This window comes from Mesoplodon mirus (genome assembly GCF_964341445.2).
Source record: "Mesoplodon mirus genome assembly, chromosome: 7".
NCBI classification, from domain to species: domain Eukaryota; kingdom Metazoa; phylum Chordata; class Mammalia; order Artiodactyla; family Ziphiidae; genus Mesoplodon; species Mesoplodon mirus.
Genome location: NC_138983.1, coordinates 66,020,612 through 66,026,611, shown reverse-complemented (window position 1 = coordinate 66,026,611; position 6,000 = coordinate 66,020,612). Strand labels below are relative to the sequence as shown.

The following is a 6,000-nucleotide window of genomic DNA, read 5'->3' as shown; positions in this document are numbered from 1 at the left end:
GTGAGGCCCCGTTGGGGACCAGAGCTTTGTGAACTGGTGGGAGAGTGGAAGAACCAGGACAGACCTGGGCAGGGGCAGATCATGGGGGAACAAGAGGACAAGTAAGGAGGCTGACATCATTCAGAGTGCTGTGGAAGCCTTCAGAGAGATTCACATGAGGGGTAGCCTAATCTCACTTACACTTGGAGGAAACATGGAGTGGGCCATAGTCTTTCCAGCTCTTTGGAGGAAAGGATTGGAGACATGGGGAAACCTGGGAATTTACTTTTACCTTTCAGCGTCTTCCCGATAGAATGACCTTCTAATTAGGATTGATACTCTCCCTTCCACCAAAAGGATGAGAGTTACATTCTGCACCACTCAATAGCTATGTTTCAGAGAGAGAGGGTCTCGGGCATTGGTAATGAGCCACATCGGCAGCAACAATAGAAAATCTTATTGAATGTTACCATGTGCATGTAATATGAATACTTATACATAGGTTTTAATGTTCAACAATGCTCTAAGTAGTATATGATGATCATCATTTCACAGGTAAGGACAGAGAAGTTAATTAACTTGCCCAAAGTCACACAGCTGCTAAGATGAAAAAGAATAAAGGGACCATTTCCAAATAAACATGGTCAGGCTTTGTTTGTTTGTTTGGTTTGTTCCTTACTGTTTTCCATACTCATTAGGGAAAATTCAAATTGTACAAAACTATACAAATTAGAAAGCTAGGCTTTTCTATAATCCTGCCCCTAAGGTATGAAGTTGGTCTTTCACCACGGTCTTGCCCCCAGCAATGCTAATACTTCACATTGGCAATGCTGAAAGGCTCTTCAGTACCCAGGTCCTCTGAAGGGGCTACTTCTCTCTGAAGCTGGTTTAGAAACAGAGGGATACGGAGCCACTTTCTTACCATCTCTGCTACAGGCAGTGGACGCCAAACTGTTCTGGCTCCAAAAGAAGCCACACCCATTTGGGGTGAAAGAACTTTAGCGAGTTTACATCACTGCTTGGAAGGACAGGCCAAAAACAGCAGAGAGGACAATGAGCGATTCCCTACACCAACAACCCAACAAGAAGAGTTCAGAGGTGAAGTATTGTTGTTTATTCCCCCTGATTTTCACATCTCATTAAGAGAGATCATTTGGGTTTCCTCTGTAACAAAAACTGCAACTTCAGCCAGAATATTAATCACAGCAAAATGATATTCTGGTGTCATTTTATAATTCTGAATAAAAGCTTGGAGGTGTTCAAATTTCTAAACCCTATGGTGCAAAAGGCAGTTTTCCAAGCAGGGGCAGGCCACACTAACTGTTGAAGATGAAAACTAATTAGCATCCTGTGTGAACTATCTTGTCTTATTTAGGACCGGAAATCAAGTGGGAAGGGTTCCCTCCTGTTCCAAGTGAGTTCCAGAAGAATTACTCATGCTCCTTAACCTATGAGTCAGACAGGAGTCTAGGAGAGTGTTTCCAAAACAGGCCAACAATAAGATAAACAGAGCAATTGATATGTGACAGTCTGGAGAGGCAGGACTGCAATTGGCCAAAGCAAGTGATGGAGCGTAGAGCAAGAGGACAGTAAACCTGGGATGGCTGAGCTTCCCTAGAGAATCCGTGGATAACTGGAGCTCAACAAACCAACACAGAGCGTTTCCTGAAAATGAACGTCCACGAGGAGGTTTGTTTTCAGATCCTTTTTTCAGTTTCATTGACCTAGTATCTTGGAATTATAGCATCTTCCCCCCCGATGACTCAAGGGGCTGACTGCCATCATATTGCACTGCCTGGCTCTCTAAAAGCTTTGGCTATCATTGCGTTTTGACATCTCACAGCACAAGATATTAATCATTTTGGGACTCTGGGCCTGTTCCCGGTGTCCATATTTGCCATTGTTGATCTGCAGCCAGAAAAATAACTCCTAAATGACAAAGGCTTATCCCAAATTGAAATATAAAGTCATCGAGAAAGCTCAGCTTAGGAAATAACCCAGCATCAAGCTGGACTGTCTCCTGGGCACATAAAGGATAAGCTTCCTCTTTGCTCCCTCTAGGAAGGAGTCTGAAGCCAGGTTTTAGCTCTGTCTGAGCCTGTGAAGGGACTACGGGCATCTCTTAAGGGGGGTGGGGGTAGGAGAGCAGTGGTGTGAAGCAGGGCTTCATGAGGACACTGCCCCACCCCCCTGGCTCCCGTCATCCCTAGAGAAAATGGCTGGGTGGGTGTGCAGAGTCCACCCTACTGGGGAGGAAGAGCTAGAACCGTCTGATATTTTCCTCCATCGCCCATTAAAACCACTGGGGTGCAGAGGCCAGGCTGGGGTGAGGGTAGGGGGTCTCCTCCACACAGCAGTTAGAGTGATTCCTAAACACTGCTCCGATAGCCTCCCTCCTCCTAAAGACCTTTGAGGGGAGCCCCCGCCCAGGAGAAATTCTAAAGTTCTTCACAGGCCATTCAAGGTCTTTCATTCCTTGACTCTCTGCCTAACTTTCAGCTTCATCACCAGCCACTCCCTGACCTTCTCACCACAAATGCCTGCTAGTTATTTCCTGAAAATACTGTGTACTCTCAGCTCTGCTTTCTTTATTCACGCTGCTGCTTCTACGTGGAAGGCCACCCCTCTACTGACTCTCTCCTACCCAGCCCCCCAACATCACCTCTTGTTGCAGGAGGGCTCCTATTCCCACCCCTCGCTGAGTGCATTGCTCCTGGATGTGTGTTTCTGTTGCATTATAGGTAGGCTCTCTTCTAACAGTTACTAGCTGGTGGGGTTGTCCCATGTGTCAGCCTTCCCCACTTGTCTGTGAGCTCCCTGAGGGCAGGCACTGTTTGCTGCATCTTTGGCTCTTGAAAAAATCAACAATGTTTAATTGGACGAAGGAGAGTTTTGCATATCAGTTATTATACTCTTTGCTATTCAGATAATGGCCAGGAGTTTTAGAATGCTGTACCCCAGCTCCATGATTTCCTTCCTTGTAACTTTTTGCAATTTCAATCTGACTTTCAGTAACAATCAGCTTGCACCACGAAACTTATGGTATTCAGTTTCAAAGGGTAATGGTTTCAGGGCGCACTGATTTCTGTGCTTAATTGTTTTAGAGACAGATAGCATACCTATATTATACTCCAAACCTCTCTCTCTCTCTCTCTCCCTCTCCCTCTCTCTCTCTCCCACACCCACAAACGCATCACAAAGATAGAAATTCCTAATGATACATGAATAAAGCTTACAGTACACAATTCAGCATATAATAAAAATTTTAAATGCCACTTAATACAAAAAGCTGATAAGTTCACAGGTGTTTCCAGGTGTTCAGCGGGGTTAGGTGCATGGTGTTATTTTGGAAAATAACTTGTCTTCCATTCTTAAACAAGCCTTTTCTCTGCTCAGTGTTGTACATGCTGTTCTCTCTAAGAAGCCTCGGCCCCTCCCCCACCCCTTTATTAATCCAGTGCCCTCATCCTCCAGGATTCAGAGTCTGCCTACACCCAGCCTCCTCATAGCCTCCATTGTAGAACGGTATTTTCTTTGAAGCCCTTGCCAATTATTTTATTTTATTATTTTAGTTAAGTGTATTTGATGTCTTCCTCTCCCATTAGACTGAAAACAACTTGAAAGAAAGAGGATTCCTGTGGGTTTTATTTATTATTGTGTCCAAAACACACAGTATATGCTCAATAAATACTTTTGGGTGAATGAAGCCGCAGTTGACCCTTGGTATCCGCGGGGCATTGGTTCCAGGACCCGCTATGTATACCAAAATCCTCTGGATGCTCACGTCCTATAATTGCTTTCCGTATCCCCAGTTCCGCATCCGGGAATTCAACCAACCCGGGACAGTACACCATCCGCCGTTGGTTGAATTCAGGGAAGCCAGAACCCGTGGATACGGAGGGCCGACTGCAGTCTTTTAAGCCAACATTCGGCTTGTAATTTGGGGGAGTTGATTTCATCAATTCAGTGACTTGTCTTGCCTGGTCAGTTCCCTGGCCTCACTCCCCCTTGTCTCCCAGGCGCACACTCCCTCATCCTGGGGGTGTCTTTTATCACCTTCTCCTCTTAACACATTCCTGTTCACCTCGCAGCACCTAGTCATACCTCATCTCCATTGTGACACTTTCCCCAGGCTGTTAGTTACTCCTGTTTCTGGGCTCCTAAAACACTTTGACTTCTTCCACATTTTCCCATGTTTGTTTCTTTTACCACAAAATTATAAAATGCTCCTAGAAAACTCAAGCAAGCATCAGAGAGGTGTATAAAGTCAAAAGCAAAATCCTCCCTTCCCACTCCCAGGTGGCCATTGGTATCACTGAGTTCTTTTTTCTGCACTTACAAACATACATTAACTCTTTTTTTTTTTTTTTTTTTTTTTTTGCTGTACGCGGGCCTCTCACTGCTGTGGCCTCTCCCGTTGCGGAGCACAGGCTCCGGACACACAGGCTCCGCGGCCATGGCTCGCGGGCCCAGCCGCTCCGCGGCATGTGGGATCTTCCGGGATCGGGGCACGAACCCGTGTCCCCTGCATCGGCAGGCGGACTCTCAACCACTGCGCCACCAGGGAAGCCCTAACTCTTTTTTTTAATAAAGAAAGGAAAGTAAAAAAAACAGATCATACAATAATACTATGGAGTGATATTTTTCAATTACTATCTCTCATTTTTCTTTTCACATTAGAAGATAACAACCTTGATCTTTCAATGGATATTTTATTGGTCCATTGTGTGCTTGTACCATCATTTAAAAAATCAGTTTCTTTTTTTTTTTTTTTTTTTGCGGTACGCGGGCCTCTCACTGTTGTGGCCTCTCCCATTGCGGAGCACAGGCTCCGGACGCGCAGGCCCAGCGGCTATGGCTCACAGGCCCAGCCGCTCCGCGGCATGTGGGATCTTCCTGGACCAGGGCACGAACCCGTGTCCCCTGCATCGGCAGGCGGGCTCTCAACCACTGCGCCACCAGGGAAGCCCTAAAAAATCAGTTTCTTGATAGCTATTTAGGTAGCTCCTATTTTTCTAAATTACAAGCAATACTGAGATAAATCCCTTTATACATTCGAGTGGCTATTTCTCTGTTATTACACCAAATGGCATCCCATTTTGTATTTTGATAGCTACAGCCTGATTGTCTTCTAAAAAGGCAGTGCCCAGTTACACTCCCATCCACGGCTGGTAAGAATGTCTGAATCTTCACAGCCATGACTGGATATTATCACTGTGTTTCTTCTTTGTTATCTAATTGGTCCAGAACTTCCCTGTCTTCAATTGTTGTTGAAGTTGAATAGTTTTTCGTATTTAATCATCACTTGTGTCCTTTGTCTGAAAATGATTATTCACATCCACCGCTCATTTTCCTATAGAAGTGTTCCATTTCATTTTTTACTCATTTGTAATGGCTTTTTAAAAAATTGTGGTAAAATACACATAATATAAAATTTGCCATCTTAACCATTTTTTAAGTGTGAAGTTCAGTGGCATTAAGTACATTCACATTGTTGTGCAGCCATCACCACCATCCATCTTCAAAACCCTTTTCATCTTGCAAAACTGAAACTCTGTACCCATTAAACAATAACTCTCCATCCCCCCTCTTACCAGTCCCTGGCAACCACCATTATCTTGTCTTTCTATGAATTTGACTACTGACATGGTTTTTAAAATAGTATGCATGTCAACTTTTGTTTATTAAAGAGGTTAAACATTTTTTCAAATTTTTAGTTTTAACTTTATAAAGTCTTGTCATTTAGAAGGTGCACATTTTTTTTAAGCTTCACATTTTTACATCAGTAAGTATGAACATCATTTGCTTTATGGCTTTTGAGTTTTATGTTTTGCTTTGACGAACTTCCTCACCCCGAAATAATCAAGTATTTTCCTGATTTCTTCTGGTAATAAAAGTACTCTGGTCATACCTATATCTCAGCACTTCTCCTTTTTATTCTAATTAATATTAATGACTAGCATTGATGAGAACTGTGTTCTAGGCACCATGCTAAGTTCATTTCATGTTATTATCTTGCTT

General features: G+C 43.8%; 1 long non-coding RNA gene across 2 annotated transcripts in view; it reads left to right on the top strand.

Annotated features, from left to right (window-relative positions):
- The first annotated feature begins 989 nt into the window (after positions 1-989).
- Positions 990-6,000, top strand: part of LOC309808433 — a 43,634-nt gene continuing 38,623 nt past the window's right edge. For both annotated transcript variants that reach the window (XR_014294745.1, XR_014294746.1), the window contains exons 1-2: positions 990-1,077; positions 1,355-1,668. This is a non-coding gene — a long non-coding RNA (uncharacterized lncRNA). The remainder of the gene's footprint in view (positions 1,078-1,354; positions 1,669-6,000) is intronic.